The sequence below is a fragment of the Leguminivora glycinivorella genome, chromosome 18 (assembly GCF_023078275.1).
Source record: "Leguminivora glycinivorella isolate SPB_JAAS2020 chromosome 18, LegGlyc_1.1, whole genome shotgun sequence".
NCBI lineage: Eukaryota > Metazoa > Arthropoda > Insecta > Lepidoptera > Tortricidae > Leguminivora > Leguminivora glycinivorella.
The window spans coordinates 818170-832858 of record NC_062988.1 but is presented as its reverse complement, the minus strand read 5'-3'; the positions used below and the strand labels follow the sequence as shown (position 1 = coordinate 832858).

Below are 14689 nucleotides of genomic sequence, written 5' to 3'. Positions count from 1 at the left end.
CGACACATAAGCAGTGGGCCGGTTGAAGGGTAACATGAATGGTGTGTTAGTCGGGGCTAAGATCAAAGATATCAATCACTTCGTACAGATGCTACTGAATCTATCAGTTTAAATGAATGTGCGACAAATCAATATTAGTCAATCTTTCGTTGTGGATTTACTCCTTCAAAGTGCTATCAAATTTGGATATATAACGTTATGTGTTGAACGCCTTTGAGCAAAAACAATAAGTTTTACAATATGAAATTAAGAAACAAAACTGTTTTTATTTAAGAATGACTTACATATGATAAATCCGAGCAGCGTGGCGCCCGTCCGAGCTCCTAGAGTATCATCGATGCACTTCACAGGCACGAGCACAACACTATCTGCGGACAAACAAACACACAGTCAAACTCTTGTTTTTGACAGACATGGGCAAAATTTATTCAAATGACGAATAAGAATAGCAAAATAAAACTTTCAAATGATGATTATTATTAGAATAAATTATCATTTCATTTTTTTATTGCAATGTCATGTACTATCAGCTGCAAAAGTGCATGGAGAAATTATGAATGAAATGATTGATAAATTCACCATGCACTTTTGCAGCTCATAGTACATTAAATGCAGGTGTAATGCAGTAGGTAGGTCAGTTCATGACGCCCTGTGAGGGCAAACAAGCTTATCTTTACATACTAATCTAGGCTAAAAATAAAATAAATCTACACATACAATGTTAAAACCGAAATAAATTACACATATGAAAGAAAAAGTGACCAAGTCCTCTGGTGCCTGAGGCTGGAATCGAACCAGCGTACTTTCCAATCGCGGGAAATGCCTCTTAATCCGCTCGGCCACCCAGGTCACAGCTGTCGAGGTCGAAATTATTATAAATTATTATTATTATTAACATACAATGTTTTCTCTAAGTCACTAAGTAGAAGTACACAGTACTAATACTCAAGTCGTTGCCCTGTCTCGAAAAGTCCAATATTTATTTTTTAGAGTATCCCTTTGTTGGTAGCGCGTTGTTAATAATTTTAACATATGTTTGACGACCGGTCTGGCGCAGTCAGTAGTGACCCTGCCTGCTGCGCCGCGGTCCCGGGTTCGAATCCCGGTAAGGGCATTTATTTGTGTGATGAGCACAGATATTTGTTCCTGAGTCATGGATGTTTTCTATGTATATAAGTATTTATATATTATATATGTCGTTGTCTGAGTACCCACAACACAAGCCTTCTTGAGCTTACCGTGGGCCTCAGTCAATCTGTGTAAGAATGTCCTATAATATTTATTATTTATTATTATTTATTATGTCATTAAAATTCAAAATGTATTTAGCAAACCTCGATTTCTTCGGTTGAAAAGGCGTATGTCCTAAAAATGCTTCCACTAAACTACGAAAGAATATTCTCATCATATGATATCATCAATATCATCATAATATGTCTACCATGCCATTGTATCATGAAATGACGTTTACGATCGAATCTGAATCTCAATGCACTTGAATATTAAAATTTGCAGTTACGCGTAAAACTGCATTCCGCTAGCATAAAGTAATTTCCTGTAATTCCTGTATACCATCATTATACTATTATAACATATACCTCCACGGAGATGAATTCTTAGACTTTTTTTCGCATAATCATCAATGGCTGGAACTTACATTGGAACATAAGTCCTGTGAGTTCGTTGTAAAGTTTAGGTTAGAGTAACGTGAGGTGGGATGAGGGTCGTCCAAGGACGCTTATTGTGGGTATTGTGGAAATCCGGCTGTTCTGTGGCCGGGGCGAGCAATCTTTATACATAGGTACTACGTATAGCTAACTGGAGTGTATTAGGTATTATGTCATACCGATTGCAGTGTAGCAACTTGATGGCATAACATCTTTGGCGAAAAATATATTGACTAAACCCCACTTTATGTATATACAATATATTACGGAGAATTGATGATACATACATATTAATCGCCCATTTAGTTATGTAGCGCTAAGTGCGATTACTCACGTTAAGGTAGTACTATGTATATAGCTATTGGCGATAATGTCAGTGAGACAAGCACCGTAGGGTGCAAATGGTGTAATGCAAGGAATGTAGCCGTCGCGAGTAATCAAGTATCATGCCATCTGACGAAGAATTACCACAGAGATATAATAAACGTGAGTAGAAGCTTGCTTTTCAATATTTAAAACATGTCTCAAGAAAGTTTACTTTATAACATAATATAAAGTTACAAATCATAACAATAGTCAATTATCGACAATCTGCCCCCCAAACACCGACGAAACAAATACCGTTATGTAAACAAAGTTTTAATTGTAACTGTACCTTATAAATTTCGTTGTCAGTTGAACAACTTTTGTTATTCTAAGACAAAAGGCCGCACACTTCTAAACAAATCAAATAATCACTCGTAAACAAATAACACGAAACATCTTCACTCCACTTAACCAATTCACTTTAAATACTTAAGTCAAGAACCTAATAAGTAGAATTTACACTTTCACGCCAACAAAACATCCGTGTTTTATTCGTTTTGGGGTTTCATGGATACCTAAATCACTTTTCGGTGAAATCTTTTCTGGGACAGATAATTTTTTAAATGTCATAATCATAACAACATTTACTATATTTAGACAGGTTTTTAGAAATAATTAAATTGATGTAGTTTTGCTAAAGCCAAATAAAGGTGCAACTTCGGTCTTTAATCTACTTATTTCTCATAGATTGGACAAAATAAACAGATTTTAGGATAGGCAAACTATTTGTTACTTGTGATTTATGTACAGATAAAAATAGTCGCGAAATTACACAGTTAAACAATTATAAAGCTATTTAATATCTTAAAACGGTTAAAAAAAACGAATTATGTAAATTCTACAAGGCGCAATATTAAAATTAGAAAAAGTCTAACCAAGAGAGGTAGTTGGAACGCGCGGTCGAGTTGTACTAAGCTAATCGAGTTAGTTGCGTGTGGAGGGATGGATGGAAGTTGTTAAGGACGAACAGACGAAAGTTAGGCGTCCGGATTATACCAAAAGTGGATAGTAGTTTAAAACTGAAATAAATACATGTATCATTACAAGAACATGCGTCACAAGATCCCACATTACACGATGATCCATTTCAGAACGAACATTTGAATACCAAAGAGCTACTGGCCTGTATGAATCGCCTGCTACGCCGCGGTCCCGGGTTCGAATCCTGATAAGGACATTTATTTATGTGATGAACACAGATGTTTGTTCCTGAGTCATGGATGGTTTCTATGTATATAAGTATTCGTATATTATATATATCGTCACTACTTTTAAATTCGTCTGTCTATGAAAAGAAAATTGTAGTAAGTATGTATGGAATGCATATAGACTTACTGCGTTTTAACTTTGAGGAACAACGTGAGATACGAGATTATTTAAAAGTAGTGACGATATCGTTGTCTGAGTACCCACAATACAAGGCTTCTTGAGCATACCGTGGGACTCAGTCAATCTATGTAAGAATGTCCTGTAATAAAGAAATAATAATAATAAGCTCCAGAGCGACACAACATATAAATATGTACCTACCCTTAAAAAAGTCATTCGTGTATATACCAGAGGCGGCTCGTGGCTATAATATGTGGGTGTTCACTCAAACTCTTATTGTGAGCACCAAGATCCTACATGTATGTACCTAGTATGACGGTAGGACGGTACTCCTGTGTGGATTTTCGATATGCTGAATCTAAGGCCTTGCATATTTCCTGACGACCGATCATTGAGACGGGTTTCGGTCCATGCACACTCACCACCTCCGTCGTCCGCGCCACTTCCAAATAAAAGAAATGGTTTTCACTTTTCACTTTTGTCACATTCACATAACCACTGGACTTTTAATTCTAATCGGGTTGCTAAAGTTTTTTCACACACTTTTATGTCACGTTGCATCCATCCATTCTCACACACTGAAATTATTTACACTTACCCTTAATTAAAACAATTTAATTATGCGGTTTCAAATTAAGTCTAAATCGTATTTCCTGCGGGTGCCGTACAACTTGTTTACAAAATAGCGCGCGAAATAAGTACGCGGATGACCGCGAAGCGCATCGCGCCTGCGCGCTGCAACAAGATGGTAATCAAGGACAAACGCACAGACCTATACCGAGATAGAAGGAACAAGCTCGGCGGTTGACAAGACCAACCGTGTAACATTTTGCATGGACACTTGACGTCACGAATATGAGTTGACTCGACAGTTTGAATAGCTAATTTTTACATCGCTCGTAATCTAAGAACAAATTAAATTATTTTTATTACACGCATTGCTAAGACACTTATTTCATGTTTATATAGATATCGCTCGTTTTGAATGCACGCCAAGTCGAGGTCGTTAAATTAAGGCTGCAATGAACAAAAGAGCAACAACGCAGACTGTCGTTTGCGGCGAGGAAAGAGGTCGTTGAGTCTTCTTTTTGCCACGCGAAGTACTAAATAGGATACTTCTTCCTTCTATTTTGATACTAGCTTTTACCCGCGGCTTCGCCCGCGTAATAAAAGTATTCTTATTGAAACGTTTACAAAAAATAAGATTTTCATTTGGATCCGTAGGTTTCTTTGTAGGTACATCTATCTGTCCGCGATTATTTCGATTAAGGTAAAGCGGGGCAATTCTCGACTGGGGGGGCCATTGTAACTGATCTATTTGCGGTACGGTCAGCCATGAAAGTGGTTTCCCACTTTTCGACTCTATTGATCGAAAAGTGGTAAACCACTTTTTTGGCTGACTGTGCCTTACACATATTACTATTGTTTTAAAAGAAATTCTTGCAATGATTGTAGAATTGTTACACAGCGACCACAGCGTAGGTAGTAGGTACGAATATGTATGTATTTTACCTATATAAATATTTATACTGGGGAAACTTCATACAACCCACATAGCCAGTATCTCGACGCTATGGTCGGTAGGGTAAAAAGTACTTCCTTGCATTATCGCTTACAATTTTTTCCATTTTGCTTATACTTATTGCAAACGTAAACATATAAAAGGCAAGCAAACAACGATCTTCTTACAGCACATTGAATGTAATAGTTATTACGGATGCAGGATACTCGCCGATGCATACTTACTAATCCCTTCCCACTGAGCCACCTGCATTTTACACTGCCTAGATATCGATTGCCGACCGATTATTCCGACCCCAATCCCTATTCTTATCCCCGTCCCTATCTCTATCCTTGTCCCCGTCCCCGTCCCGTCCCTGCCCATGTCCCTCCCCTATCCCTATCCCCGTCCCCTATCCCTATCCCTATCCCTATCCGCATCCGCATCCCTATCCCTATCCCTATCCCTACCCCTACCCCTACCCCTACCCCTTCCCTACCCCTACCCCTACCCCTACCCCCTACCCCTACCCCTATCCCTATCCCTAACCCTATCCCGTTCCTGTCCCTGTCCCTGACCCTGTCCCTGTCCCTGTCCCTGTCCTTGCCCCTGTCAAATTATCATGCTAGGAGGTGAACTTTGAAAAATCCTTTCTTAGTGCTCCTCTAAGGAACTTCCGTGTCAATTTGAAATCTCTTGAACCAGAAGTAAAGATAAAAACTAAACCTATACTTATGGCTATTTTGGATATTTTAACCCCATTGCACAACAACAGGGGAGAAAATTTCTTTTCCACCTCATTCGATTTTAAATATTTATCGTGATCAGCGACCCGATAAACCATAAAAACGATACCCATATTGTGTTTTTGACTTTACCCCCTTTGCTCCCCTTTAGGGGTCAAATTTTCAAAAAACCTGAAACATCTCTTTAGGAATCCTCCTGTGAAGTTTCGAAAAAATAGTCAAACTAATCTTGTTTCCCGATACAAACTTTGAACCCCCATTTCACCCTTTTAAGAGGAGAATTTTGAAAAATCCTTTCTTAGTGCTCCTCTACGCCATATAAGGAACCTATGTGCCAAATTTGAAATCTCTAGGACCAGCGGTTTCGGCTGTGTGTTGATATGTCAGTTAGTCAGTCAGTCAGTTTCTTCTTTTATATATTTTTTGATATTTAAACCCCATTGCACTACAACAGGGGAGAAGGTATTTCACTTCCGCCTCGTTAGATTTTAAAAGCGTTGTATTTATCGTGATCAGCGACCCGATTAATCATAAAAACGATACCCATATTGTTTTTTTGACTTTATCACCCCCTTTTCACCCTTTTAGGGATTAAACTTTCAATAATCCTGAAACATGTATTTGGGAATCTTCCTGTGAAGACCCTCTTCCTTTTCACCCTTTTAGGGGTTAAATTTTCAAAAAACCTGAAACACGTATTCAGTCATATGTCTTAAGGAATCTTCCTGTGAAGTTTCGAATAAAATAGTCAAACTAATCTTGTTTCCCCATACAAACTTTGAACCCCCATTTGACCCCCTTAGGAGAGGAATTTTGAAAAATCCTTTCTTAATGCTCCTCTACACTATATGAGGAACATATGTGCCAAATTTGAAATCTCTAGGACCAGCAGTTTCGGCTGTGCGTTGATATGTCAGTCAGTCAGTCAGTCAGTTTCTTCTTTTATATATTTTTTTGATATTTAAACCCCATTGCACCACAACAGGGGAGAAGGTATTTCACTTCCGCCTCGTTAGATTTTAAAAACGTTGTATTTATCGTGATCAGCGACCCAATAAACCCTAAAAATTATACCCATATTAGTTTTTTAACTTTACCACCACCTTTTCACCCTTTTAGGGGTTAAATTTTCAAAAAACCTGAAACACGTCTTTAGTCATATGTTTTTAGGATCCCTCTTGTGAAGTTTCGAATAAACCAGTGAAACTAACATTGTTTCCCCATACAAACTTTGAACCCCCATTTGACCTCCTTAGGAGGCGAATTTTGAAAAATCCTTTCTTAGTGCTCCTCTACACTATATAAGGAACCTACGTGCCAAATTTGACATCTCTAGGACCAGCGGCTTCGGCTGTGCGTTGATATGTCAGTCAGTCAGTCAATATCTTCTTTTATATATTTTTTTGATATTTAAACCCCATTGCACCACAACAGGGGAGAAGGTATTTCACTTCCGCCTCGTTAGATTTTAAAAACGTTGTATTTATCGTGATCAGCGACCCGATAAACCATAAAAACCATACCCATATTGATTTTTTGACTTTATCACCCCCCTTTTCACCCTTTTAGGGGTTAAATTTTCAAAAAACCTGAAACACGTATTCAGTCATATGTCTTAAGGAATCTTCCTGTGAAGTTTCGAATAAAATAGTCAAACTAATCTTGTTTCCCCATACAAACTTTGAACCCCCATTTGACCCCCTTAGGAGGTGAATTTTGGAAAATCCTTTCTTAGTGCTCCTCTACACTATATAAGGAACCTACGTGCCAAATTTGAGATCTCTAGGACCAGCGGTTTCGGCTGTGCGTTGATATGTCAGTCAGTCAGCTTCTTCTTTTATATATTTAGATAGTTCTGTGGTCGGTGCGGCGCTCCCGCTTTACCTAATATTTCATAGATAATCGTCTGTCTCACGCGCGGAGCTGTGTCTAAGCTTCTCTTTCACTCTCACTGAATTTTCTATCGATGAATGCACTGAATCTTTTTCCATAGGAGCGCAATCGAAAGCGCTCCGTTGAGCGCGGTGCGTATGAAATTGTAGGAAGGGAGTTGGCGGAGTAATAGTCAGATTAATGAACTGTTAAGAAATACAAGTAATTGTTTAATTGAGCTTAACTTTTTTGCGATACTTTTTTTAAATAATAATACATTAATTAGAGGTATCATAACAGATGTATTACTATAATTTACTTGTGATAATTTCTGGGAGTGCACCGCACAAGCGCACTTTAAGGCGAGCCGCTACTGGTATATACCTACATACATGACCATTGTTAATGAAAGTCCTCACCTTAAAGTATTTGCATCAGCAAAAAGTATAACTGAATCGAATAGCGGACCAAAACAATTCACAGACCGCTCCCCAAACGGGGGCAAAAAATATTTAATTTCAATACAAACTTAACTGTCTCTGATCGCGTGCTTTGGAGCAATGGCCATATCGACGTCTCGCAACATCGTATCTCATACTGATACATCACTAAAAAGTGTTCTTAAGAATGTGTTACAAAGTTCACAATAGCATGCACTATGTAATTGTAATGTGAGGTTGAGTACACAAGTAACAATTACTTCCAAAACAAGCTCTCTGGATCCATTCATCATATGAGAGCAAATTATAGTGTACCTAGTTATAACACAATCGTTAACGCTTCGTAACCGTATCGTAGCTAGCTCTCTCTATCGCTCTCTTGTAATAGTTGCACGATATCGACAGAGCCAGACTGTGCTTCAATCGCCGCGTAGCGTCAAAGATTGTCACTTCGGCTAGGCTGGTCTCCGAAAGTTCCGTGATGGGCCGTAAAGGACTTAAGTACGTGAGAAATGGGACTGTATTTGGTCGTTTTGAAATAACGATGAAAACCTGCGTTTGGACTGTTTATTATAAGAATAATGGTTGTAGTGGTTAGACTGTTTGTTAAACGCTGAAAGATAGAGAGCGGGCTAGATCGTTAAGGTGTATGTATACCTATTTGCTATCCTTGTTGTGAACTTTCGTTTTAACCTCCAAGGCCCAAGGTCCTTCCTATAGTAATAATTAAGTTGGTCATTCAGGCCCAGCTTCTTCAACGACTATATTAGTCATAGCGTACCACGGTCCTACCAGTAGGACTTATTATAAAAGCCGACATTTTGATTTCAAATTTCGCGCCAATCTAAACTGACGTATCCGATTTTCTAGAGGGGTGTTTCAGGTTGAATGTGAACACACTCATAAGCTTGAAAAATAAAAACAAAGTGTCAAACTGACAGGTTACAGACGGCGACATGGGTATTCCGTGAAGGAGAGGTTAGTAAATCCAATTTTATTCATGTAATTTTGAGTACTTTCTTACTAATTTGTAAATAATCTTCTTTTTTATTAGTTATTTTACGAAGTTAAGTAATAATTTCATTGATTTTGCTTATATTTTACGAAATACGGGATGAAAAATATTAAGTCCTATGAGTAGTACCTCGGTTTTATACAACTACATAATGTAATAATAATGTTTGTGGTGGTTGCAAAAACTGACACATATTGCTTTTATTGTTGTAGGATTAAATGACAAAAAAACATAATTCGCTCTTAGGGAATCAGAAATAGAAACTGAAGATGAAAAAAACAGACTTTTGCCACATAAAACTTATAGAAACAAATTTTGTTCAAACCAGATCCCGGTATGCTTCCTCTAGTTCCTATGTCGATATTTCTCTGTCAGAACTAATTCCAAAGCCTATCCACGGCAGGACCCGATATTTCACCTTGCAGCTTCTGCAGAAGGACGTCGTGGAGCGTCTACAAGAGGATGATCTCACGCTCGCAGTGGAATAACATTCGTCGAAGAAGAGCGTAAAATCTTAATTTTTAAGTGATTTAAAAGTGATTGGTGCATTGTATTCTTTTAATAAGACTATTATTTTATCTCATTCTTTCTATAAAACTAAAAAATAAACAAATCTTAAGTGAGTTTTTTCATTTCGTAATATAAATAACGTTTCTTTATAAGCCCATGGACCTTCCTGTAGGACTTTTTTAAATTAAAATCAAATTATCCTAAAAGGCATCGTAAACTGATAATAAATATGCCCCAAAGCTGTTGGTGGCATACAAGTACAATAACATTTAAAAAATGTATTCCTAATGTTTGGGCCTGAACGAGTATAAGACAATAGTACTACTGGTAGGACCGTGGTTCGCAATGACTAGTAGCCGAATTTCGCCTTGGGCCTTAGGAGGTTAACACTTTCGAAACCGGGCTCTACGCGGCGCTACGACATTTTCGCTACATACGGGGAAACCCATGTAATCGGCTACGCTTCTACGAGCGGTGTACCCGACAGTCGGGTTCTTGGTAGCGAAAGTGTTAAATCACAGTGTGTTTAAGCCTTAATGAGTTTTCACATTATCCGCTCCGATATCGGATGTAGGAGGTAGGACCAATATCCCATATATTACAGGCGCCATCTTGGATTTTTTCCATTGAAATCCTTCCGACATCCGATCGGATAATGTGAAAACGGACTTAGATTCATAAAAAGCACATTACATATCTTTTTCCCCTCACTAGCTCGGAAACACGTGTTTTGTCCTTTAATACCAGCGGGTAAAAACGCATTTTATCCACTAGTGGGTAAAGTAATTTGACCTTGAATAGAGTCAAATTAACTGCTTTAAATTTGATAAAAGTAGGTGAATCTAGTAATAAAGATGATTTACCACCTGTGGAACTACTGGAAGCAGTGATATACGCATTTTTTGCGTTGTAGTTTCCTCGCTATAGTGAGGGGAAAAGTTTTGTGTTACACTCGGGTGCAAATGTATTTTACTTCTCGTGTGTTAAAAAACTCGCAAGTTCAGGATTCTATTCTCGAACCACTCGCTTCGCTCGTGGTTCAACTATAGAATCCTTTCACTTGCTCGTTTTTCAATTCCACACTCGGCGTTAAAATACAACTTTGCCCCCTTGTATAACAAATAACTATTAAAGATACGTGTCTAAAGAAGTAAAGCTTTTATGAAATGATGTTTATCAGAAAAATTGTCGACATATTTAATTAGTGATTCGTTATAGTGCAGTAGCTTCAAAAAACGGATATAAAACACGATAAATAACGTAACCACAAAATTAAAATTTTGAAAAAACCCCCGACCACATAGTAGACCGATTTTCATGAAACATGGCTAAGAACACTCCCGACTAACTCAGCTTTCAGACAAAAAAAAACTAAATCTAAATCGGTTCATCAGTTCGAGAGCTACGATGCCACAGACAGACACACACACAGACAGACAGACAGACAAACAGACACGTCAAACTTATAACACCCCGTCGTTTTTGCGTCGGGGGTTAATAATTAATTAAAGTATAACTCACAATTGCTATTAGTTACAATTATCTGTAGGTTAGATTTGTGAATATGACTTAGGCACCGGCCACACCAGACCGTCGCGTGTCTCGGGGCGCGCAACGGGCGTCCGCGCCACGCCACCTGAGTGTAATTCAAAAAGCGTCTCCTCAGTACATTTTGTATAGGAAGGACGTAAGGCGCGCCACCAAGCGGCGCGGCGCGCGCCCCGCCGCCGCCACGCCACCTGGGGCGCGTCTTACGTCTTTCCTATACAAAATGTACTGAGGAGACGTTTTTTGAATTACACTGAAGCGGCGTGGCGCGGACGCCCGTTGCGCGCCCCGAGACACGCGACGGTCTGGTGTGGCCGGTCACTTAGATACATTTAACAACACAGTTAATTAAAAAAATGAAGGTTTTTCTTATCTCAAACACGTAGCAAAACAATTATAACAGATACACGGTCAAAGACAAGTACAAAACCAAAAGGTGACATGCGCCAATGAGATTGTTCGGATAGTGTCACTTATTGGATTTATATCGTCTAACGGGGCCAACTTTGACCTCTGCTCTAAAGGGCAATGTGGTCAATGCAGATGTGTATCTGTTAAGGAATGCGGGTAAAAGGCTCCCTGTCACTATAAATAGACCTAGAGGTATCGCTGACCCTTTAGCACAACTTGCCTTGTCGCGCGCGAGTCCATACATCAAGCGCGACTTCAAGTATGGACTCGCGCGCGACAAGGCCAGTTGTGCTAGAGGGGCTGGTAGTGTATACAATACAATGTGCTTTATCTTAGGGTCTGTTAATCTGTTTATTGATATACAGTAACGGAAATAAATATATCATACTGGTTATATATCGAAAACAATAAGTCGAAAATTCTTAAAATTAGACTTTTATATCAAGTAAACAACTATTGGATCATCATTACAAATATGTATTTGAATACTTACGAGTTTTTTAGGACTCCCTGCACGTGGCCCGTGGGCAGCCACGAGAGCCTGATGCGGATTAGATACTTTACATGGTGTATGTTTATTATAAAAATACAAAATAGCGAATCCTACTAACAATTATAATATAGATGGATGGATTTATCAATCACAGAAGTCGTTGATATGAAAATTACACCACATCATTATTTTAGTATTTGAGGTTGCATAACTCGGGCATATGAATAGTTTTAAAAATGACCCTTATGTTGCCCAAATTGTCTTTTTTTATATTCACCTATATTGTAAATTTCATCGACATCACAATAGCCTTTTTTTTAATTTATGAAATAAGTATGCAAATGTGTAAAAAAAATATGATAGATTATTTTCCGATACTGTAATTATGCCACTTTAAATCTGTTTTAGGGTACAAATCCACGTACAGAAATAATACTTCTTACAAAATGGTGTAAGGAGTTAGTTCATAAGTAAGTAATAATGCAACCTTGCTATTTGTACTACTATAAATTAGGTGTTTATTAAATAAAACCTTAGTCATTATTCCGCATTCACTGTGTTTAATTGTACGCCCAACTTCCCGCACCACATGGCGACCCTGCCACGTGAGGTGTCGGGTTCGCGCGCCGCCGCGTGTGCAGAACTGCATTAAAGGACGTGATCCGACACACTCGTATATCGCAATTTTATTTAAAGCTACAAATATGTGCAATTCAAGAGTAGAGAAGGAAAATGTCTTTATTAGCCAAAACGCCGCAGGAAGATCCGCCAACGACGCTCCATTCCACGAGATGAAATATCACTTGTCATCGATCAGTATTGTCATGATAGTGATTTGCTCATTTTTGGGCATCGGAATACTCTACAGCTGCTATAAACTGTACAAGAAGTGCCATGACAGATGGTCAAGAGATTTGATTGTTCAATACAATCTTCGTCGATCTTTTAATCGCGATCTGCGTGAGGCTCACTGTCATCAGTGCGGACCAGCTCGAGGTGTCTCCTACACAGCGGATAGAGCAAACGAGTGACCCGGTACATCCAGCATCAGGACGACGAGTGCCCCAGGTCACCCCAGCGACCACAGCGTGTGTACGGTAAAGTGCGCGTATTCGGAAAAGTGCAGTGAAATTTAGTGCGTGCATAAAATCGGAACTAAGGTAAAAGTGCGTAATGTTACGTTTATTATACATAGAACTCCATTTTCTTTAATTTTAGGGTTTAAATAAGTACCTATTGTAAGATAACTGCATATTATGCTATTCTGACATGTCAAGTGACTTACAAGAAATATTTAACGAATTGAAAAGCATAAAAGATTATCTAGTTAAACTTAGTTATGATAGACGGACATCCGAAGTCCTTAACTTAAAGCTAGAGGAAGCATTTTTAGTTTATTCTGAATATTTAAAGCTTTGTGAAGTAATAAAGAAGGAAATAAATGACAAATTAATAACGGGACAAAGGTTATTAGATATTGAAACTTTTTGCGAGCATATTAGAAATTTGTATAAACAAATAGAGGATTTTTGTCAGAAAACCTATACAAGTTCAAAAGCTATATCTAAAGAAAAATTAAAAATGGACGAGTTTAGTTTGAAAATAGCGCTATCATTAATACCATCAATGACAGATGATGAAGTTGCCATAAATCAATTAATAGACTCCATTGAGTACTACGATTCTACTTTAAAAAGTGACGGGAAGCTACAGCTTATAAATTTTGTCTTAAAAAATAGGCTTACGCAGGTAGCAAAATTGAAATTAAGCTCGTCCTACACTACTGTTCAAGCTTTAGTGGCCGACATGAAAAAGCTATTGTTGCCTAAGAAATCAGCCACTGCTATTCAAAATAAATTACAGACGCTGAGACAAGGAGATCTTTCGATTGACGACTTTGGTCAAAAATTGTCGAAAATGTTTGTCGATCTCACGATCGCGCAATCAGACGGAGACTCAAAATCATTTAATATATTAAAAGGATTAAATGAAAAACAGGCAATAAAACGATTTGCCGACGGATTGCGCAATCGTCGAGTGAGTACTATTATTGCGGCTCGTGACTACGCGTCTTTAAAGGATGCTATACAGGGTGCGAAGGATGAGGAGACGCACTCAAATAATACGACAGGTGAAGTATACGCCTTCAATAATCAACGTAAAAATACTTATTTCAGTAGAGGCTACAGTCGAGGGCGAGGTTCTTCTTACAGAGGACAACTGCACTACCCTACTACTGGTGCGAGGACGCAGTACAGTCCCTCAGGTGCTTGGACTCAACACCACCCAGCCCAAACATCAGGAGGATACAACAGAGGCAGAGGAGCTGGCAGAGGAGGCTACCAGTTCCAGGGCGGTCATCGAGGCCGAAACATACAGGGGAACCGAGGTAAGTCAAACACTTTTCGTGGAAACAATGGATATCGCAACGAACGCATTTTTGTGAACGAAACTCATAAAAATATTGAGCCGAATCAGTTTTTTCGTGAATAAAGAATTTATATTTGCATGTGAAAATACTTGCACAATTTATTTTAAAGTGAAAAATAAAATTCTCATATGGTTATGTGACACTGGCGCATCATTATGTGCTTTGAAATTAGCGACGGCTTTGAAATTAGATATACCGATTTATAAAGACGACTTAATTATTAATGGAATCGGTGGAACAAAACAAGCAATCGGATATGCTTACATTGAATTGTGTGAACGTGACTACATAATTCAACATAAGTTTTATATTTTTCAAGATTTACCTATCAAATGGGACGGAATTATAGGCTATGATTTT

General features: G+C 38.4%; 1 protein-coding gene across 1 annotated transcript in view; it reads right to left on the bottom strand.

Annotated features, from left to right (window-relative positions):
* Window positions 1–14689, bottom strand: part of LOC125236029 (protein kinase C and casein kinase substrate in neurons protein 1) — a 221325-nt gene that overhangs the window by 191853 nt on the left and 14783 nt on the right. The window contains exon 2 of the mRNA XM_048142715.1: window positions 285–368. The gene's annotated coding sequence lies outside the window, so the exon portion shown is untranslated. The remainder of the gene's footprint in view (window positions 1–284; window positions 369–14689) is intronic.